General features: G+C 41.2%; 1 protein-coding gene across 8 annotated transcripts in view; it reads left to right on the forward strand.

The window, feature by feature from the left end:
* AKAIN1 (A-kinase anchor inhibitor 1) overlaps nucleotides 1–24,061 on the forward strand; it is a 79,772-nt gene that overhangs the window by 24,914 nt on the left and 30,797 nt on the right. The window contains exon 3 of one of the 8 annotated variants that reach the window (XR_002173374.3): nucleotides 10,480–15,649. The exons of 6 other annotated variants lie outside the window; for them this stretch is intronic. The gene's annotated coding sequence lies outside the window, so the exon portion shown is untranslated. Of the gene's footprint in view, nucleotides 10,453–10,479; nucleotides 15,650–24,061 lie in introns of those variants that run through there. One more of the 8 variants, XR_012325336.1, reaches the window with a different exon arrangement.

Genomic DNA, 24,061 nt, shown 5'->3' on the forward strand with positions numbered 1-24,061 from the left:
AAGTATTTCCAAAGGTAATGATTACATTTATTCCCAAACATAGAGACCAAGTGAGCAGGATATGAGAAGAGCACCCAGTTGAGGCTCTCTTCACACACACACACACACACACACACACACACACACCCCCCCAAACTTGTCATTCCCTTTTTCTTTCTCCTTTTGTTTAAAAAAAAATCTGTTTTGAGTCTCTGAATATGCCACTTTTTCTGTCTTTTGTATCTTTTTCCCTTTATATTTGCTCTTCCCAGAGAAGCTCCATTTATTTCTTGCCTCTTTTCTTTCCCTTCCCATATTCCCTTCTTATCTCTTTTTACTTCTCTCTTCACCTCTTCTATTTCTAGTTTTTTTTTCTCACTGATTATTCCCTTCTGAAATTGACTTAGCGTGGAACCTATATATAAATAGACAGAACTATGCATTCAGAATTTGAGTAGAGTTTTATAGTGTCTATTCACAATTTTGAAGATAAGTTGAATGCTTTATGCTTCTCTTTAAAAACTGACCAAGTTGGTTTTAATTTGAATATTGTTCCCAACTGATTCTCTCTCCTGTCATCAGGTAGAATCAAGTTTTGTTTGGTAATTTGGGAGAACTTTTTGCACAGAGATGAACCACGGATATAAAGCTCTTTGGTAGAGAAAAAAAATCTTCAATGTTAGATTGTTTTTTCAGGAAAATATTTATTTTGCATAAACATTGTACAAAATTTTAACTGTTCTAATGTACTTTGGGAGGTTTTGCTGATGTTTTCTTTCAGAAAATACGGCTATTTCATAGTCTCTTTTAAAGAATCTCACAGGACTTATAAACTGCTTCATAAAATGCAAACCTACAGAGACACTGTCCTGTATTCTTTAAGCCTGCAAAATTCTTTAACATTTCCCATTTCTTTTCTTAATGTGGTACAGTGATTATTTTTATTCTCCCTTTCTCTATTCCATATTCTATCTTCATTTTTTTTCCAATTTATGTCATTTGCTCTCTCTGTATATTTTTACTGCACTCTCTTTAAGGCTTTACAGTTTGGATAGCACAATGATTGTTCTTTCAGTGTCTTCTTCCCCCTTCAGGTTTTCTATTTTCCCACCCCTCTATACCACATTCTCTTATTCCTTTAAAAATTTCTGCTTAATTCACATCTATGCTTCTCCTTAGATCCAATTCAGCGACTTCTGGCAGCTCTTAGGAGAAGAAAAGAGTTCTTGTCCAGTACTTCATTTCTGTAATCATTTGAAACCTACAGACTAAGACATTCGGGAACAATTATGGTTTAATGCTTCATAATGAAAATGCTTCTTTTCAGTCCATTTCAACTGTCCTCAGAGGTGCTAAAACTTATTTAACATTTTAGTTCATTGAGTAATGCATTTAAAATGAATATAGATGGAAAGAATCAGGGTATGGCTAGAGCCAAGGTGAACTGCAAATCATGGAAACAGTGGGCATATTTCAGAATGGGTTTTCAAAGTTTTATATCTGTGAAAGCTCTAAAGACAGAGTGGAATAAATAAATGTTAGAGGGGATGGATAGAGACTTGGGGAAGTCTGAGAGTTACCGCCCTAATCTGCCTATGGTGATTTCTTTGGCATCTCCAATTTAATGTTCGTACGTCACATGAATCACTACTTCATAGTATATCCATGTTCATTTTTAAAAAAATAAATTTATTTATTTATTTTTGGCTGCGTTGGGTCTTCATTGCTGCACATGGGCTTTCTTTAGTTGTGTCGAGTGGGGGCTACTCTTCGTTGCAGTGCGCAGGCTTCTCATTGCAGTGGCTTCTCTTGTTGCGGAGCACGGGCTCTAGGCACGCGGGCTTCAGTAGTTGTGGCACACGGGCTCTAGAGCACAGGCTCTGTAGTTGTGGTACACAGGCTAAGTTGCTCTGCGGCATGTGGGATCTTCCCGGACCAGGGCTCGAACCTGTGTCCCCTGCATTGGTAGGTGGATTCTTAACCACTGAGCCACCAGAGAAGCCCCTCCATGTTCATTTTTGTATAAAATAGTCTCCCAAGTCTCCAAGTAAAATAGTTCTATTAGATGACTTTTTTCTTTTTCCTGTGCCTTTCAGTCCATCCAGCACCTTGTTCAAGTGTCTGTAGGGGTAGGAGTGCCCAGTGTGACAGGCTCAGCACCAGAGCAAGGAAGTTGGGCATCTCGTCCAACTTGTTTACCCTCTTGCTTCCCGTCACCGTTACCATCATTAACTGGGAATGAGAGTGCTGGAGGAGATAGATGGTGGTGGTGATTGGGGGCTGCCTCTCTGGTAGATGACTGTCTCGAAATGCAATGGATTGTTTGAGTAGAGAGTGACTCACCCTGAGTGGAGGTGTTTAAAAAGAGACAGGGGACGTCCCTGGCGGTCCAGTGGTTAGGGCTCCACGCTTCCACTGCCAGGGGCACGGGTTTGGTCCCTGGTTCAGGAACTAAGATCCCACATGCTGTGTGGCACAGCGAAAACAAAATGGTGGGAATGTAAATTGATACAGCAACAACAAAAAACCAGAGTGAGGTTGTGGGCTAAGACTGGATAAATGACCTATCAAAGAATCTGGCTGTTGTGGTAGAATAGAAGGGAATTTTTATTTTTCTAGAAAGCATTCTATCATTAAATGGATCATTTACATTAAGATACAAAAAAAATCTAGTATCGTTTTTAGGGTATTGAAAGTAAACCATCAAAACAATTCCACTAAGTAGTAGAAATTAGAGATAGTATTGTTGAATATAAAATTTACTAATGAAGTAACTGTAAATTAAAAATTTATTAAAAGTGCCTTGGTTTTATTGGGAATAAAATTAATTGTTCTTACTAAAATATAAACAAGCAAAAACTAGAATGGGAGGGAATTCCCTGGCTGTCCAGTGGTTAAGACTCAACACTCTCACTGCCGAGGGCCCGGGTTCGATCCCTGGTCAGGCAACTAAGATCCTACAAGCCATGTGACCGAAAAAACAAAACAAAACACCGGAATGGGAGTATATTGTCCTCTGGCTAGGTAGCAGTGTTGTGTTGGGTAGAGAAAATGAAGAGATGATGGAAGGAAGAAAGACAGAGAAGAGCTGAGGATGGGGCTGAGAACTGTCCTTAACCTGTTGCATTGGTTTTTACTGGGTCATGTTATTTCCGGTTGCCATAGCAGGCTAATCAAACGAGCTCTGGGACCTTCTTCAGGCATTCTTTCTTTCTACTACCATCTTGGCCTCTGTGTAGCTTGGAAATCAGTGGGAATCCATCCGGGTTCCTTCCATATTTAACATTTGGGGGCTTCCCTGGTGGCACAGTGGTTGAGAATCCGCCTGCCAATGTAGGGGACACGGTTTCGAGCCCTGGTCCTGGAAGATTCCACATACCGCAGAGCAGCTAAGCCCGTGTGCCACAACTACTGAGCCTGCACTCTAGAGCCTGTGTGCCACAACTACTGAGCCTGCACTCTAGAGCCTGTGAGCCACAACTACTGAGCCTGAGTGCCACAACTACTGAAGCCCGCGCACCTAGAACCTGTGCTCCGCAACAAGAGAGGCTGCTGCGATGAGACGCCTGCGCACCGCAACGAAGAGTAGCCCCCGCTCACCACAACTAGAGAAAAGCCCGCATGCGGCAACAAAGACCCAACGCAGCCAAAAATAAATAAATAAATTTATGACACTTGGAAAGATGAACTCTGACGTTGGAGGAGATAGAAGTAATTTCTTTCTTTTTAAATGCTGACACATCGACACCCTGCTACTCAAAATATAGTCTGTGGACCAGCAGCACCTACAGTGTGGACATCACAAGGGAGCTTGTGAGAAATGCAGAATGTCGGGCCCCAGCCCCACCTGCTGAATCGTGATCTGCATTTTAACAAGCTCTCCATGGGGATTCATGTGCACAGTCAGGCTGGAGAAGTACTGATCTAACATATTTAGTTGGCATTCCTGTAGGGTGTCCTCTACTCCCAGGGTGTCAATAATTTCCTGGAATGTGTTTAATTGGGGCTGTGCTCTCTTAATTAATCTATTAATCCATTATCACATTTAATCCTCACAACAAACCTTCAAGATACCTTAATCCTTCTGTTGCAGATAATGCAGTTAAGTAACTTACCTAAGGTCACAGAGCTGGTAAACACTGGAAATGTTCTACTGGGATCTGACTGATTCCCAAGCCTTTTTTTCTTTTCCTACACTATATTGCTTTTTCTTGAACTTAATAATGAGTAATTGTTTATGCATTGGGAGAATAAACTCATTAAAAAATTAAGGTTGTAAAAGAGAGCCCCCTTTTGAGCGTATTTAGAGAAAGAGGTCTTTCAGTCATTTAAAGATTATTTCAACCCTCGGAATGGGAGAAAATATTTGCAAAGGAATCAATGGACAAAGGATTAATCTCCAAAATATATAAACTGCTCTGCTGCTCAATATTAAAAAAACAAACAACCCAGTCAAAAAATGGGCAGCAGACCTAAATAGACATTTCTCCAAAGAAGACATACCGATGGCCAAGAAGCACATGAAAAGCTGCTCAACATCACTAATTATTAGAGAAATGCAAATCTACATTTGCATTTCTACAGTAGAAATGCAAATATAGATTTGTAGAAATGCAAACTACAATGAGGTTTCACCTCACACCAGTTAGAATGGGCATCATCAGAAAATCTACAAACAACAAATGCTGGAGAGGGTGTGGCGAAAAGGGGACCCTCTTGCACTGTTGGTGGGAATGTAAATTGATACAGCCACTATGGAGAACAGTATGGAGGTTCCTTAAAAAAGTAAAAATAGAATTACCATACGACCCAGCAATCCCACTACTGGGCATATACCCAGAGAAAACCATAATTCAAAAAGACACATGCACCCCGGTGTTCGTTGCAGCACTATTTACAATAGCCAGGTCATGGAAGCAACCTGAATGCCCATCGACAGATGAATGGATAAAGAAGATGTGGTACAGGGGCTTCCCTGGTGGCGCAGTGGTTGGGAGTCCACCTGCCGATGCAGGGGACATGGGTTCATGCCCCGGTCCGGGAGGATCCCACATGCCACGGAGCAGCTGGGCCCGTGAGCCATGGCCGCTGAGCCTGCGCGTCTGGAGCCTGTGCTCCGCAATGGGAGAGGCCACAACAGTGAGAGGCCCGCATATCGCAAAAAAAAAAAAAAGATGTGGTACATATATACAATGGAATATTACTCAGCCATAAAAAGGAACGAAATTGGGTCATTTGTAGAGACGTGGATGGACCTAGAGACTGTTATGCAGAGTGAAGTAAGTCAGAAAGAGAAAAACAAATATCATATATTAACGCATATATGTGGAATCTAGAAAAATGGTACAGATGAACCGGATTGCAAGGCAGAAATAGAGACAGATGGAGAGAACAAACGTATGGACACCAAGGGGGGAAAGTGGTGGGGGTGGTGGTGGTGGTGGTATGAATTGGGAGATTGGGATTGACATGTATACACTAACATGTATAAAATAGATAACTAATAAGAACCTGGTGTATAAAAAATAAATAAAATAAAATTCAAATAAATAAATAGTAAATAAATAAATAAAAGAGGAACTATAAAGTCACAGGTAAGGGGGCCAGGAATATCCTCTGACTCCTGATTCTGCAGGGAAAACTTATGAAACCTCGAAATACTATTCACTCTGCCTCAATTGCCTTATTTATAAATTGGGAAATTTATATCTTTTGGGAAAAAAAGAAAAGATTTTTTCAAATAGTGCATTGCACCTCTGTTGGTGATAAAGCAAAGAAGACAGAGTGAAGCATCATTGGTCCCTGGCTTTTGGAGTAACTTAGGGAAGTGGGAAGAGTGCATCCTGGCATGCACACACTTCATCCTGCCCATCAGCTGACTTGTATCTTGTTGCTGCTGAGGTAGGCCCCATCTGTTCAAGCCCATGTTGAGCCAGGTGCTAAGAGCAGTACTGATTGTTTTATGCTTAGGCTGCCCATATGCCTCCATGCAAACTGTAGTTCAAGAGCTGTAGAACGATTTGCATTTGCAGTCTATCAGATGCCTTTGAACAAAACTAGTGCCAATAAGGCTATTTGAAAAATGCTTAGTATTTGCCAAAAGAGTGTAGAACGTGTGGCCACCAACCAGATTATTAAGAAATCTTGCATTTTCAGAAAAGCTCCATTTTCCAGGGAGAGGTGCAAGTGAAGAAACCCTGTAAAACACTGGAGATGACCCTGATCACCCTTCGTTCTTGGAAAACTCCATTCAGCTGCAAAAATAGAGGCTAAAACCCAAAGCCACTGACAATTTGATTTGAGGCTAGAGTATTCTTAAGTCACCCTAGCTCAGGGGTTGTAACCCTGATGGATTTGTTTCTATCTGGGCAATATCTAGTGTGGGCTGTCCACACTGCATGAGCATTTCTTGGGGGAACGAGATAATGCTTTAAAATGAGCAGCGTATTTGAAGCATGAAGTGAGCCTGGGGGCACGTCCCAGCATCTTTAGAGTAGAACAGGGTGTACACCGGGGCATGGTTTTCAGTGGGGTGAAGGCAGGGGAAGGATTGATATTTCTGGATGGGTCTCAGGGCTGTTCTCACACTTGAAGGGAACTCTGTTGGCCCTACCTTTCACAGGGTATGTGTTTGTTGGTGGAGGAGACCCGCCCCTCCAAGGTCTTTCCTCTGCGCTGGCCAGCCCTGCTGTCCCTAATGTGATGACCTTGGGGGCCTCCAAGCTTGGGAGCTTTCAGAGTCGCCTGGGAGCGGGGCCTGATAGCGGCGCCTTCCTCACGCGCTCCATCGTCAGCCTGTCCTTCCCTCCAGCTTCCTTTCTGACGTTAGTAGAAGGTTGGGACTTGGGGCGAGAGAGCGGCCCTGGACTTCAAGGACCGATGAACTTGGAGGCCCCACCCCTCGGTTCAGAGCTAGCCCAACTCGGAGAACTCAAGAGTCCGCCTCTAGAGTAAAGCTCTTTGAGTTAATATATGTTAAAAAAAAAAAAAAGGGCAAACGCATCCTAAATGTCAGTCCGATATCCACGGGGGCGTGAGACAGCAGGTAATTAGAAGCAATTAGATGTCCCCCTGCCGGGAAGCCGGGCAATTACCTTTTCTCTCTTCCTCTTCCGTCTGTCCTTCTCTGTGGAAGCGGTAGAAAGGTTTTGCTCCCCAAGCAGCAGTGTACGCTGAGCTAGCGCGGGAATGAGGAACGGACTGAGCAGGCATCAGCTCTGCTCCTCCCGCCGCCGCGGTGGCCGCCGGCAGAGCAGTGCATTGTGGAGGCTGAGCGCGCCGCTGCGGCGGGACCTGCGGCCCCGGGATCGCGCGCCGTGGAGCTGTCCGACGTGCTGACCGTCCCGACCCGCGGCCGGCGCGTGCCCCGCGCGCCCACCTGCACCGGACCCCAAGACCTGGTCTGCCGCTCACCCTCCGTCTGTCCGTCCGTCTGCCTGTCTCTCCTTACCTTGGGGCGCAGCGGCTGGAGGAAATCATGGTGTTCGCTCCAGGTACACCAGCACCTTGCTTTTTCACCAGGTGTCCAGAAGGGGAGCAGGGAAGAGACGGGAGAGGATAGAGAGAAAAGACTTTTCTCTTCGGCCCACCCGTGCGTTTGGAGTTATTACTGCCTGTGAGCGGGGGACGGGAGGGAGAGTGCCCCTCTCCCCAGTCCCGCCCCATCTGTCCTGTAAGAAGCTCAGCCTTCGTCCTGCCCCGCCGCTGCTAATGCCGCCTGCTGCGCCGTATCCCGTCGGACTCAGGCACCTTGCGAACTGGGACCTTCACAGCAGCACAGGCGCCTACTTGAGCGGGAGGGTGGAGAGGTGGGGCAAAGAGTAGTGGGTTTCGGGCTACTTCGGTGGGAACCTTCTTCAGTGCCACTTCCCTCTCCGTAGAAGTGATCGAGTGACCCCGTTCCTCCCGACCTCCTGGGGAGAGAAGTGTGTGAAGCCCAGGGAGTGGGACGAAGGGCGGAAGAGCAGTACTCCTTAAGGAATTAGATCTGAAACTCCAGCGGCCGGAGGCTGCAGTACAGAGGCTGCTCCTGCGGCGCCGCTGGCTGTTGCAGTGTCTTTTTGGAGCTGGCGGTGAAGGACTCAGTCCCTTTGCTGCTCTCTGTGGCTACAAGTTGGCGAAGAGTCATTTGCCTGCGGTTGACCGGGCGGACTGGCGTACGCGTGTGTGTATTTGAGTGAGCCTCCCCAGCCCCCCAGCAAGGACATGGGCGTGTGTTTCGGGTGAGGTCAGGAGAGTTAGGGAGTGGCGGGGAAAGCGTGGTCATTATTAACGTAGAAAGCTCTCTCTAGGGAAGAGCTTCAGTCTTTTTTCCCCCTCTCTTAAATGACAGGCTCTGCTATCGTTGAAGACCGTTGTGGGGGGAAAAAGAAAAAAGAAAAAGTAAGGAAAAGAGTAGAGGGGCCTGGAAGTCTTTAATTTTGTTATGGTTCTTTAACTTAAAAGGTTGATTTGCATTTGCTGTGGCCACTGACCTCAGATGGCTAGGGAGGAGAGGTACAATGCATTTTTAAAAGGTAAGAATTGAGCCTGGCCTTCAAAAAATTCACATAGCAAAACTGGAGAAAAGGAAGCCCCCCCACCCCCAAATCAGCAGGCTAGCTGAGGAGGCAGGAATGAGTTTCTGTCGTTCTGACACTCACCACAGGCAGTGACTCAGAGAAATGCCTTAGAGGAAAGCCCAGGAGCCCTTCTGCCCACCCCAAATAACTCAAGGGGAGACGGTGTTCTGTACAGCGAAGGACACTCAAGCAACCCAGAATCTGTGACGTTGGGAAATAGCAGCTCCTTGTTGCATTTATAAGCTACTTAACACTTTGTAAAAGCATTTTCAGGTCGTTATCTCATTCGATCTTCAGGTTGCCCTCTGAGGTAAGCAGTATCATCTCTAGTTTACCACCCCCCAGGGAGGTGGTGGTTCCAGATTGTCTTGCCAGCCTCAGCTGGAGTTTTCTGACTTCAGATTCTCTTTCTTTTTTATACCTCAGACAAAATACCTTAGTTTCAGGGATAGCTGCTTTTTGGTCCAAGGTCAGACATAGCCAAAGGGAAGTGTTCTTACACTTCCGAGGGGGGGGGGATGGGCTGGCGTTGTGCAGTGAGGATTGTTGGGCGATGTTAACTAGGCATTTTCTAAAAGCATAGTAATAGGTGGAAGATTGTGTAACGAGCAGTGGGGAATTTCTGGAGCCCACCATTTGGGTAGGGCTTTATTTTTCCATTTTTCCCCAAGTTTGTATTAGTTCTATCTTTTCATAACTGTTAGAGATAGCACAAATTGACCTGAATAGGATATGTACAGAAACTCACAGGGAAACACTTTTTGGGTCACTTCTTCAATTTTGAGTTTCTCTTGAAAAGTCATAAGCATTTTGGGGCAGTAAGAACAGGGTGCTAAAAATATTATGTCAATTACCTTCTCATCTACTGATCATAAGTCTTCTAACTCATGTAGTGATATTATTCTGAAAGAAGATCAGAACAATGAATTGCTTTTTAATTCTGCCAGATTTTCAGCATTACAACCTCATTTCTAGGACTCCTGCTCTTCTAAATCTCTTTAATCTGGGGATCCAGATGTTTTGTACTAGTGAGGGGAAATACTCCCCCATCCCTTTCTCCAAGCCAACCTGACACTCAGGAAGGGAGGGAACAGAGGCAAGTGCTATGGTTATTCCAAAATTAATAAAAAGTGTTAGAAAATTCAAGATGAATATAATAACAAATTAACAGTGAGCCGATCATAAAATTGGGTCCGTGGGTACTATGCCCTTCAAAACCCATTGTAGCTTTTCTGGATTTTAGCAAAGGGAGACAAGAAGCCTGAGTCCTAGTTCCGGCCTTGCCTGTATAGACTGTCCTGCCTTTGAATGGTTCTGCTGCCCCTTTGCTTACCTTAAAGGCAAGGTGAAAAGTGACAGAGATTCATGAAGCAAATTTAAGTCCAGAAGTATAATGGAATGAAGGAGAAATAACCTTATATAACTCTAGTTACGATTCACTCTCATTATATAGTATAAAATAGTCTTGCATTCTCTTGTTTCAATTCATCTACAGATTATAAGGAACAGGGCTTAAGTGGGGCAGGTTCTTTGGGTGGTTTTTCAGTTTACATAGGGTAGACAATTCAATTCTACACTTTTCCCCCTTCTTGTACCATTCATAGGCTTTGTAATTTAAGAGGGTTTTAGTTTTGTGCATACCAATGTTAAACCCCTTAAAGGTAAGGGCCAAGGCTACTAATTATTTGAGAATTCAGTTACCTGAAGGCTGCTATCACTCATTGCTTCTTCCCTTTAAAGGAATTACACAAAATTAATAACAGTTAAATGAGAAATAAAAAATTACAGAATTTCTCTGTAAATACCATATATCCCTAAACATAGGTTAAACTAAGCTGGGGTGGGGGTGGGGCCATGGCTGAGGCAAAAGGTCAAAGGCAGGCCCTTTGCTTTTCCTAAATATCTAATCTATTCCTCCTGCTTTCTTACTCCCAAACAGTGGTTAGAATCCTTCTTCATAGAGCAATTTGAGAAGATTTAGATGCATACCACCAGTGCTAAAGGAAAGAGGGTGACACAAACAACATGGCAAAATATTTTAGCTCCTGTGCATATGCTACTAAACTGACCCAGGTTACTTAGTCTGTGACTATAGCAAAAGCTCCCACTTGGGAGAAAAGGAAAAGGTTCTGGAAGAAAATGTCTGGACTTCCCATATGGTACTGTTGGTTTTGTGGGGAATATCAAGGCATTCTTACCAATTTGTGGATAAAGTCAAAGCAGAAGAAAGAAGAAAGACCACTGGACATTGGTGTTGGAAGTGAAAAAAAGCACACAGGAGAATGTCGGGATATTTCCTGGCCTATTCCAGGATGAGAAAGAAGATGCTCACAAATTCAAGTGTCTTTTCAATGCCATGGTTTCACCCAAAGAATTCAAGACTATGAACAATCAGATGAGCAACCCCTCCTCCCTTAAGGAAGAGCTGTTAAAGAATAGAGTATGAGGTGGAAAGTGAGGACAGAAGCTTCCTTATCCCTGGGCAATTCCTCCCTTTCCCCCAGTGATTAGTATATACTTCAGGGGTTAAAATGCACCTCTCTGTAGATGGACCTAATGTATACTTGACTTTGTTTGGATTGCCTTCAAGTAAGAGGTTCTGTCAGCAAAGCGATCTCTCTTCTCTTGCACATGAATTAGTCAAGGTCTGATAAGGATTTCAGGGGGGAATAAAAATGGTATAATTATAAGCCATTAGCCAGTCCCTTGACTTCTAAGATTAGTTTGAAAAACATTTAACAAAAATAGTTCTAGAGAGAGCTATCAAAAGTATTTAAGAAAATAATTATTGCAAGGGTGTTATAGCTTTTCTTTATATAAATCTCTTACCAATTCTTGAGAGATCCATGAATGAATAAATTATATAGCAGACTGTCTTAACGGTAAGGTTTGCAGTCTGCCAACTTAAATTCTCTTCTGTTGGCATAAAGGGTTTTTTAAAATGTTTAATTAATTTATTATTTAAAAAAATTTATATACAGTTAAATTGACCTTTTTTGGATGTACAGTTCTCTGAGTTATAACTTATGCATAGAGTTGTATAATGACCACAGAACAGTTCCATTGTACCAAAAAATCTTCTCCTGCTACCCCTTTTGTAATCAAACCTTTCCTCCTACCCCAACCTCTGGTGACCACTGATTTGTTTTCTACTCTTACAGATTTGCTTTTTCCAGAATGTCATATAAATGGGATCATACAGTATATAACCTTTTGAGACTGACTTCTTTTACTCAGTATAATGTCAGTGAGATTCATCCACATTGTTGCCTATATCAAGAATTCATTCCTTTTAATTGTTGAGTAGTATTCCATTGTATGAACGGACTCACAGGTGTTTATCCCTTTTCCCAAAAGTTTAGGTTATTTTCAGTTTTTGGTGATTATGAATAAAGTGATAAACATTCCTGTACATGTTATGTATGAACATAGGTTTTCGTTTATCTAGGGTAAATACCTAGGCTTGGGACTACTGGATCTTATAGTAAGTATATGTTCTTCAGAAGGGTTGTACCATTTTGCGTTACCATCAGCAATGTTTGCGAATTCCAGTTGGTCTGCATCCTTGTCTTTCTAACAGGCATATAATGGTATTCATTGTCATTTTATTTTGCATTTTCCTAATGGCTAAAGATTTTGGTAATTTTTTTCAGGATTTTATCAATATTTGCCATAGGTGTGTCTTCTTTTTTTTGTAATTTAATTTTATTTTATATTGGGGTATAGTTGATTTACAATGTTGTGTTAGTTTCAGGTATACAGCAAAGTGATTCAGTTATACATATATATATATATCCATTCTTTTTCAGATTCTTTTTCCATATAGATTATTGCAGAATACTGAGTAGAGTTCCCTATGCTATACAGTAGGCCCTTGGGTTTTTTAAAAATATTTATTTATTTGGTTGCAGCAGGGGTCTTAGTTGTGGCAGGCAGGGTCCTTAGTTGTGGAATATGAACTCTTAATTGTGGCATGCATGTGGGATCTAGTTCCCTGACCAGGGATTGAACCCAGGCCCCCTGCATTGGGAGCGCAGAGTCTTATCCACTGCGCCACCAGGGAAGTCCAGTAGGTCCCTGTTGAATGTGTATCTCCTTTCAGTGAAGTGTCTGTTCAAATCTTTTGCTCATTTTGCGGGGAGGTGTTTGTGTTCTTATAATTGAGTTTTGAGAGTTCTTTATATATTCTGGATACACATCTGTTGTTGAATATGTGATTTACAAATATTTCCTTCTAGTTTGTGTCTTGACTTCATTCTTTTAACACTTTTACCTTTTTTAAGGGCAAAAGTTTTAAATTTTGATGCAGTCTAATTTATTGATTTTTTTCTTCTGTTGATTTTACTTTTGATGATGTCTTAGAACTTTTTCATAACCCAAGGTCAGGCAGATTTTCTAAAAGTTTTATAATTTTCCATTTAGATTGAATCATGGGATTTGATGCCCACCCTTATCACTTCATCTAAACCTAATTGTCTCCTAACAGCCCCACCTCCTAATACCATCACATGGGAGGTTGGGGCTTCAACATGATAATTTTGGAGGGACAACAAATATTCAGTCCATAATAAGTTGATTTTTGGATATGATGTGAATTACAGGTCAAGTTTAAATTTTTTTTTTTGCATATGAATGTCCCATTGTTCCAATACCATTTTTTTGAAAGACACTGTTCTCTGTTGAATTGCCTTTGTAACTTGTTAAAAAATTATTTGACTATATTTATATGGGCCTATTTTTGGACTCTTTGTTCTGTTTCATTCATCTTATCCTTCCACTAACAACACATATTGATTACTATAGCTTTACAGCAAGTCTTAAAGTCAAGTAGTGAAGGTCCTTGTGGAAGGACAAGAGAAGTCCTTGTTCTTCTGTTTCAAAATTTTTTTGGTTAGTTCTTTTGCTTTTCCCTATAAATTTTAGAATCAGCTTGCCTATATCTACATAAAATCTGCTGGGATTTTGATTGGAATTTCGTGAAATCTATAAATCAGTTTGTGGAGAATTAATATCCTAAGCATGTTGAGTCTCCAATCCATGAACATGATATGTCTCTTCATTTATTTAGGTCTTTTATTTCTTTCATCAATATTTTGTAGTTTTCAGATCTTGCATATGTTTTGATAGACTTATACCTAAGTATTTCTTTTGGGGGAGGAGCATTTAAATGACATTAAAAAAAATTCAGTATCTAAACATTCATTGCCAGTTTAGAGATATGATTGATTTTTGCATGTTGACTTTGTTTCCTATGATTTTACCTACCTCTCTCATTAGGTATAGGAGCTATTTTGCAAATTTTGGGGGAATTTTTATGTGGGCAATCATGTTGCCTGTAAATAGAGGCCATTTTATTCCTTTTTTTTTCCTCCCAGTTTTCTGCCTTTTTGCACTGGCAAGGGCTTCTAGTACAATGTTAAATAGGAGTAGTGAGAGTGGACATTCTTGCCTTGTTTACAATCTTAGAGGAAAGCATGCAGTCTTTTACCAGTAAGTATGATGTTAGCTGTAGGATTTTCTGTGGCTACTCTTTTAGATTGAGGAAGTTCCTTTCTATTCCTAGTTTGCTGCAAGTTTTTATCATCAATAGATGTTGAACGTTGTTAAGTGTTTTTTTCTGCTTGTGATGATATGACCAAGTGGATTTTCTTTTTTAGACTGTTAATATGGTGGATTACATTGATTTTCAAATAGTGAACCAGCCTTACATTCCTGAGATAAAACTCACTTGGTCATGATATATTTATTCGGTTCATTAATATTTTATTGAGGACTTCTTGTCAATGTTCATGAGGAATATTGGTTTACAGTTTGCTTTTCATGCACTATTTTTGTGTGGTTTTGGTATCAGTATAATGCTCTCCTCATAAATGATATGGGAAATGGTCTGTCCTCTGCAGTTTTCTGGAAGAGATGGTGTAGTATAATTTCTTCTTTAAATGTTTGGTAGAATTCATCAGTGAAACCATGTGGGCCTAGAGTTTTCTTTGTAGGGAGCTCTTTAACCATGAATTAAATTTCTTAAATAGATATAGGACCATTCTGTTTATCTTGGCTGAGTTTTGGTAGTTTTTAACAGAATTAGTCCATTTCATAAAAACAAAAATAAACAAATGGGACTTAATTAAACTTAAAAGCTTTTGCACAGCAAAGGAAACCATGAACAAGACAAAAAGACAACCCTCAGAATGGGAGAAAATATTTGCAAATGAAACAACAGACAAAGGATTAATCTCCAAAATATACAAGCAGCTCATGCAGATCAATATCAAAAAAAACAATCCAGTTAAAAAATGGGAGGAAGACCTAAATAGACATTTCACAAAGGAAGACATACAGATTGCCAAGAGGCATGTGAAACAATGCTCAACATCACTAATTATTAGAGAAATGCAAATCAAAACTACAATGAGGTATCACCTCACACCAGTCAGAATGGCCATCATCAAAAAATCGACAAACAATAATTGCTGGTAAGGGTGTGGTGAATAGGTAACTCTCCTACACTGTTGGTGGGAATGTAAATTGATACAACCACTATGGAAAACAGTATGGAGGTTCCTTAAAAAACTAAAAGTAGAACTACCATATGACCCAACAGTCCCACTGATGGGCATATACCCTGAGAAAACCATAATTCAAAAAGAGACATGCACCAGTGTTCATTGCAGCACTGTTTGCAATAGCCAGGACATGGAAGCAACCTAAAAGTCCATCGACAGGTGAATGGTTAAAGAAGATATGGAACATACATAAAATGGAATATTACTCAGCCATAAAAAGGAACAAAATTGAGTTATTTGTAGTGAGGTGGATGGACCTAGAGTCTGTCATACAGAGTGAAGTAAGTCAGAAAGAGAAAAACAAATACCGTATGCTAATGCATATATATGGAATCTAAAAAAAAAAAAAGGTACTGATGAACCTAGTTGCAGGGCAGGAATAAAGAGGTAGACATAGAGAATGGCCTTGATGACATGCGGTGGGAGGGCGAAGCTGGGGTGAAGTGAGAGTAGCATCGACATATGTACACTACTGAATGTAAAATAGTTGGCTGCTGGGAAGCAGCAGCATAGCACAGGGAGATCGGCTCGGTGCTTTGCCATGACCTAGAGGGGTGGGGTAGGGAGGGTGGCAGGGAGGCTCAAGAGGGAGGGGATATGGGGACATGTGTATGCATATGGCTGATTCGCTTTGTGCAACAGAAACTAACATGGTATTGTGAAGCAATTATATACTCCAATAAAGAGCTATTAAAAAATAAAGGAATTAGTCCATTTCATTTAATTTGTTGAATTTATATGAATAAATTTCTTTGTAATATTCTCTTATTATCTGCTTAATCTATGTGGAGTCTGTAGTGATCGCTCCCTTTTGTTCCTGATACTGGAAATTTATGTTTTTATTTTTGTTTGACATTTTGGCTACAGGTTTGTTTGTTAATTTTTAAAAATCTTTTCAAAGAAACATCTTTTTGTTTCATGAATTTTCCTTATTGTTTTTCCTATTTTCAATGTCATTGGTTTCTGCTCTTTATCATTCCTTTCTTTCTACTTGCTTTAACTTTGCCTCTCTTTTTCCAGATTTAAGATGACACATTGTTTATTTGGGATTTTTCTTTCTTTCTTTTTTTTTTCTAATATAAGCATCTAATGCTATAGATTACCATCTAAGCATTGCTTTAGAATATCTTATAAATTTTAATGTTGTATTTTCATTCAGTTCAAAATATTTTCTAATTTTCCTCAATACCTCCTCTTTGTCCCATGAATTACTTAGAAGTGTGTTGTTTAGTTTCCAATTATTTGAAGATTCCCTACATATCTTTCTGTTATTCATTTCCAGTTTAATTTCATTACGGTCAGAAAAATAAGCTTTCTATGGTTTCAGTTGTTTTAAATTAGGTAAGGTTTGTTTTTGAGACAGAGTATGGTCTATCTTGGTGAATGGCTCACGTGCCCTTGAAAAGAATGTGTATCTGCTCTTTTCAGGTGAAGTGCTTTATAAATGTCATTTTGTTACAGTTGGTTGATGATGTTGTTCATTCTTCTATATTCTAGCTGATATTCAGTCTACTTGGTCTATTGATTACTAGGAGAGGAGTGCTGAAGCCTCTAGCAAAAACTCGATTTTTTCGTTTCCCCTTTGGTTTATCACCTTTTCTTCATGATTTTGCTGCTCTTTTATTAGGTGCATATACATTTAAGATTGTTGTATCTTTATCTCTGGTAATTTTTCTTGCTCTGAAGTCTATTTTGGCTGATAATAACCTAGTCATATCACCTTTCCTTTGAGCAGTGTTTGCACGGTACAGTTGATTCTCATCATTCATGGATTCCATGTTCGTAAGTTTTCCTACTCACTAAAATTTATTAGTAAAATAGATCAATGGAAATCAATATTTGCAGTGCTTTCTCTGTCATTCAAGCACATGTATAGAATGGCACAAAATTTGAGTTGCTTGATATACATGTTCCCAGCTGAGGTTGAACAAGGCAATGTTTTACCTTTTTTTTTCAGCTCTCATACTGTAAACAAATGTGCTTTTTGTGGTCTATTTAGTTTTTTACACATTTGTGTTTTTCTTGGTGATTTCATTGTTTAATGTGGCCTTCCGGTGTGGTGCTGAGGTGTCGTCTAATGTCCTAAGTACAGGAAAGTTGTGATGTGCCATATGGAGGAGGAGATTATTAGATAAGCTCCATTCAGGCATCAGTTATAGTGCTGTTGGCTGTGAGGTCGATGTTAAGAAGTCAGCATCACGTATTAAATAAGGTGTCTTTAGGACTTCCCTGGCAGTCCAGTGGTTAAGACTCTGCGCTTCCACTGCAGGGGGCATGGGTTTGATCCCTGATCGGGGAACTAAGATCCCACACCCTGCATGGCGCGGCCAAAAAATAAAACAAACAAATGAACAAACAAATAAATGTCTTTAAACTGAAACATACATACAACAAAGTTATGTATTGATCGGTTGGCAAAAATGTTGTGACCAGAGGCTTGCAGGAACCTAACCCTTGTATTTCCCTTGGGAGCAGTGGTTCCATATTTGCTAATTCACTATTTCCAGTGACTTTATAATATAACTACTCTAAATGAGAATTGACTGTGTATCGTTTTCCATCCTTTTACATTTAATATCTTTATCATTATATTCAGTGTAGGTTTCTTGTAATAGCATATTGTTGGATCTTCTTTTTAATCAAATGCATAGAGTTTTAAAGGTGGTAAGTTAGCTACTGACTGCGTAGATGTTTTTCTTATATAATTACTGCATTTTCTTTTTAAAAAAATTTATTTATTTATTTATTTATGGCTGTGTTGGGTCTTCGTTTCTGTGCGAGGGCTTTCTCTAGTTGTGGCAAGTGGGGGCCACTCTTCATCGCGGTGCGCGGGCCTCTCACTGTTGCGGCCTCTCTTGTTGCGGAGCACAGGCTCCAGACGCGCAGGCTCAGTGGCCATGGCTCACGGGCCCAGTTGCTCCGCGGCATGTGGGATCTTCCCAGACCGGGGCACGAACCCGCGTCCCCTGCATCGGCAGGCGGACTCTCAACCACTGCGCCACCAGGGAAGCTCATTACTGCATTTTCTAATTCCCCATTATCATTTAAAGTTAAACAATATTTCATCATTTGAAAATTTTTGTTGTTATAGTTCTAGAAATTTTAATAAGCATAGATAATCAAGAAGAAAATAAAAATCACAATATTATCCAGCAGCAACAACTGTTAATTTTTTATATACAACTTCTCAGACTTTGTCTCTATAATTACATCTTTCACTTTCTTAAACAAAAAGATAATTCTGACATGGCTATTATTTTTGGACATGATTGTTTACAGGACGTACCATTATCTTTTCATGCCATTCAGTTGTCTTCTACATATCATTTTAAAAAAAGACATAGAGCAGAGTTGTCATTGTCCCCATTTTTATAGATGATAAAAGAAAGGTTCAGAATGCCTGATCAATTTAATGTTTCAGAACCAAGATTTGACATTGGGTGCACTTATTTTCTATACACAACGTAGTTTTAAATACATAGCAAGCAGCAGACAATTTGCACGCTAGAATTAGAGACAAAGAAAAAGAGGTAAAACTGGTCTCCTTTGGGGAGAATCTCTGTATATTGAGCATCTCTTCTTCCAAGTTAGAGGACACGAGTTACTCTCTCAACCACCTTGAAATGGGCTCTGTCCTTTCACACTTCCTGGATTCTTCATCTTCTCCTGGCCACTGCCAGTGATGGAGGGCGAAACAGTGGACAGCCAGAACTGCCAAAATAGAAGGGAAAATAAAAAGCTCTAACAGATTTACACAGTGCTTTATAATTTCTAAAGCATTTATATTAACTAAGTGCCACATGCAAGACATTTCTTGGGTCGAGAATAAATGGTATTGGGTTAAGTGTAGTCTCTCCTCCTCTATACAACTGATGAGAATATTTCAGTTATTTGACGGCAGTTCAAATATGAGGCATAGTTGGTTGCTGCAGAAGCTTGGGTTTGGGGACAGATAGGCCTGGGTGCAAATAGCTCACCTCTGCCATGTCCACACTGTGGCATTGGCTAAGTCATCCCATCTTGCTGATTTGCTCATTTGTTAAATGAAGATCAGAATATCTGTTTTCCAGGGTGGTGATGATAAAGATGAAGTGCCTGGACTACGGGGTGCTAAATGGTAGCGACTACTGACATTATTGTTTTAAAAGGCAATGACTAAGAATGTGTATTATATATATATATGCATGTATATGATTTCAAGATTGGACCATCAGTCTTAGGGAACTATACAGTTGATTCTTTCCATAGAAGAAGACTGGCTTACTGGTTCACTGTGTCACCTGGGTAGAGGTTACAAAACTTTAAAGTAAAATGCTCTGACAAGGTGAAATGATGATAAAGCAGGTGTCGGAGTGCATCCTGGGATGAATAAGTTATGAATCACGGAAAGTTGCTGTTTAAAGGCTCGCAGCTGCATGCTTGAAAGCAGATGGCGGTCTTGCTGATCTGAATCATTCTGATCTTCTCTAAATTTAAAAGCTGAATGATGATTTTCTGGTAAAGGTATAATGCAGTATATTTTTAACATTTAACTACATAGTTAGGGTAAATTAGTATTTTGGGATTTGAGATATTGTTTCACATTCTCTATCCCTTTTTTTTTTTTTCCTGGAGCCTAAGTTCCCATTTCGTGATCATATGTCATGGCCACACACACTCTTAGATATTATTCTTTGAACATTATCTTTGGTCCTACATAAATCTCATTGGGAAGAAAGCCATTAACTTTGTTGAGACAACCTCACAGTCATGATCCAGAGATTACCAGAGAGGTTGGAATTTTTCTTCAAAAGTTTCCCTGACTTGCTGTGTGACTTTGGGTAAGTGATGTGCTTCCTGCCCCTCTTTCCAAAATATTTTCTAAATAGTCCTCCTCAGCATCTTAGAGGTTTAGCATCTTAGTTCTCAGCACAGATGTTTATTGGGCAGAGAAGATGAATGCAAGAAGAGGCAAGGGAGCTACATTTGTAGAAGACCTACTATGTGCTGGGTGTGTCACATGCATTATTTTTTAAAGCAAGGCACAAAGAAATGCCAACCTAGAACTGCCTTTCTTTAATTTGTGGCTAAAATGCTATTTCATGTTCCAAATAGTCACAGAGGATCTACTTGCTGAAATTAGTAGACAAAAATGAAATGCCTTCTCCTTTCCCTTTAAAATATCGTGGGTTTTTTTGTTTGTTTTTTTTTCCAAATGAGAGAAATAGAGCTTATGGTACTCAAGAAATATTTTCAGATTACGAATGTAAAGTCTCTGTTCTGAACACATCTCATAAACCACATATAATGATGGGTCTTTTTGGTATTTAGACAGGAGGCCTCCATAGAATGCACATCTGTGTTGTCTGACAGAAGTTGTTCATTTTTTTTTCCCATGGAATTTATTTCTAACATTCTGTGTGTGTGTGTGTGTGTGTGTGTTGGTTTTTTTTTTTTTTTTTTTGCCTTTCCATTTAAATTTTACATTTTCGCAGGAATAAAAAGTGAAATTCTATCTTTATTGCAGTACCGTAGATGAGATTTTGATCACCCCTAGCCAGGGAATTTGGAATGAAGTTCCCTATAGCCTTAATTGCAGTCTGACTCATGCTTCAGAATAAATTACTTCACCACCAATCAGGCCATGCTGTACAAATCCATACATGATAGTTGTCTTGCTCTAAAAATAACTTAGGTCAAGAAGGACAACATTTAAAGTTTCCCTTATCTTGCCATTCTTTCTTGTGCCTTTGGGGCATTGCTAGTAGGGTGGAGCTCTTAGCCATCAGAATGGGACTCAGGAAGAAGAGTAGGTATGATCACTCCTCCTCCGATTCCTTGGAGCAGAGCAGAGCCCTTAGAGCCACTTGCAACCTGACCTGGGGAAAGAGCAATAGTGTCCTTGGTGAGGATGGAGCTGGGGATGTCAGGGAAGGCCATGGATAGGTGGGTGGAGGTGGGGGACACACACTTTAGATAATTTCATCTATTTATTCATTCACTGCCTATCTTCTCTGAGCCAGACACTCTGCTGGGCGTGGACACTGGGACTTTGATATCCAGAAGTACAGTAAAGGGTTAGAATTCTGTGATTGAAGGGCAGAGAGTAAAGGGGCATGAAGAGGAGGGGTGGGTCGATTCTGCTGGGGAGGAAGTGACTGTCTTTCCCTGGGTCTGATTCCTCCTGGGAAGCTTGCCCTGGGGAATAGGAAAGCCTTACTCCAGAGAAACCCTCTTCTATCGACCATCCCTTAGTGCCACTGCACCGTGCGTGAGGACCCTGCGTGTGTGAGTGCTGGAGTGTGGGCTGGGGAGACAGGGACCACCAAGGGAGAAGCAGAGCCCCCTTTGTCTTTGCTTTTAGGCACATGAATGTACCTTTTAAAGAAATGGTCTTTATAACCTCTAAATGACAGTAAAGATGTCCTCAAGGCAGAAATATATTAAAGATCTAAAAGGAAACTCTCTAAGGCGAACAGATGTGTTTGATCTGGGCCTGACTCTGCTTGAGGTCATCTCCCTTTAACCACTGCCAACACCAGGACAGGACTAAGATGTGCTATGTTCCCCTTGAAGAGTTGCCTCCAGCCTGGGTAGATGGGTCTTTTTCTGTTTCTCCAAGCAGAGCCAGGGGGACTTTTATTAAACATCAAGGGAAACCCCAAAGGAAATCAGCATACAGTACATTAAAAGGGTTGGGATTTTGATGTGATCACAGGTATTTTACTTCTTGGTCCCAGTGGGGTTCCAGCCCACCTGTAACTATCTGTGCTGTAGCTCAGGGATTCTCAATGCTGGCTACACACTGGAAGCTTTTAAAATCTGTCAGTGCTCTGGGTCCAGCCCAGGCTGGTAAAATAAAAATCTCTAGTGGTGTGCCGTAAGTGTAAGTGCTCATTAAAGGCTGTCCAGGTGGTTGACTGCATTTGGGCTGAGAACCACTGATCTCACTTCAAAGGGCAAGCGCACCAGGCAGGCAGCTCGCCTGGTTCTGCACTCCTATCCCTCCTGTGTCTTCTCTTCTCAGAACGGGGCACGTACAAGCACTTGGTACATGCCGGATAAATGCATGAACGAATGAGTCAATGGTCATCTTTCTTTTCACCTCATAGTCATCCCATTAGAGTAAAAAGCGAGAGAAGTTTCTAACTCTTCTGCCCACATGGGGTCTTTCCAGCCAGGCCCTGCTCTGGTTGAAGGAAGATACCTCTTCTGGTTATTAGCAGGGCTGTAGGATTGTCACTCTTTAGATACTGGGAGTGGTCTTGTCCCACTTGTTCGTGAGGAGATGACAGTCACTCAATGACCATGGCAGCTAGAGAAGCAGGATTATCATGACAATTAGCAGGAGGGTCTAGGCAGATGAGTGCCACCTTGGTAAGGCTAGGGGTCAAAGCCAAGGTAGCCCCGTCCTCCAATGCAGGAGCATACAGTCCTAGAGGGATTTCAACCAGGGACTTGCACTGAGACCGTGGGATATAACCTTCTTGCCCGGTGGTTTGCCTGCAGGCATGACTCTTAGATGGGTGTGGTGTCACAGTGGAAGAAGGAATAAGGCAGAACGCCTGGAATATACCAGGAATTCCACCCGGCAGTGTCAATTCTATATGCTCTACAGTGATGTTCTAAGTAGCTTTTGGTGTTCCTACAATAGTCTGGGTCAAATGGAGAAATAGGGACAGTTTTCTTGGTTCCACATTTCAGAAGGGCATAACACTGCAGATTTCAAACACAGAAGAAAAGAATCAAGATAAGTATATCGTCAAATCAGTTTTCCCTTAGGCTTAAGACATATTTTTGTTATGTAATTTAACTTAGAAACAATTTACATATCATAAAATAGGAAGAGTATGTTTATTTTTTATAGAGTATTACATACAATGCATGAGTCTGAAAATAAATATTTAATGCTATTTAATATGCTAAGTGTCCCACTTGGTTTTGGTGACCCTGGGCTTGAATTGCCTGAGTTTTTTTGTAATACTACTACAAGAGGTGATTATATATATTTATTGTTCAAAATGATTATTTGTAAAGAAATTACACAGTTTGAATTTTGTAGCTTGAACATGCATATATACTTCTGACCAGAACAGTGGAAACGCTGCACAAAACGTACTGAACTGTCTTTATTTCACTTCCTGAACGCACATGTTCTACCAACATGTGACCTTAGGCTCACTGATGACTCAGGAAGGACTGAAAAAAAGGAACTAAGGATCACCCCATCTTTCCCTTTCCTTCTATGTCACTGTTTTCAGCTTAGGTTGTTGGCTAATACAGGGGAGCAGTAAGAACAAGAAAGAATATGATGGGGTCCATTGGTCGTGCATGTTTCCTAGACTGCTATAGCCTTCTTCCCGTGTTCTAAGCAAGCTGTGGTTCTAACAGCAAGTGTCGCCACCCCCAACCCCTCCCCCAGTTGTAGACATAACACACTTACCTCATACTCGCATGGAGGCTTTGAGCCTCACTGGACTCACACACATCATGATCCACTGGAATTCTGTGCTCATGGGCATCACTAAAGCTATATTTATATGCGTATGGGGTGGCAGGGAATGACATACTGCATGGATATGTCTCTGTTCCACCATCCCAAAACTCAAGTTCAAAGATAAGATCATGAAGAATTTCAAGGTGGTGACAGCAGAGCCTTGAATCAAGCACAGGAGGCTTCCAGATGTGGGGCTTCATGTGCCTGCACCAGTCCCATGCCCATGAAGCCGGCCCTGGCTACTAGAATCTGGTCCAGAGGCTAGGGATGCCGCTGAACGTCGTACGGTCCTGATGCCTGCCTCCCCAACGTAGGCACTGCTGCCAAGGTTGCTATTCTGTCTCTGAAGAGCATCAGAGGCCTGCACACAGGGCCGGTTCTCTCTTTGTAGAATTGTTCCCCTGGTGGGCTCTGCTCCATGTTCCTCCATGTCACGGTCACTCCCCCAGAGACCGCTGCCTTCTGCTCCTTGCGGGGAGGGA

This window comes from Tursiops truncatus, chromosome 13 (assembly GCF_011762595.2).
Source record: "Tursiops truncatus isolate mTurTru1 chromosome 13, mTurTru1.mat.Y, whole genome shotgun sequence".
Classification (NCBI taxonomy): domain Eukaryota; kingdom Metazoa; phylum Chordata; class Mammalia; order Artiodactyla; family Delphinidae; genus Tursiops; species Tursiops truncatus.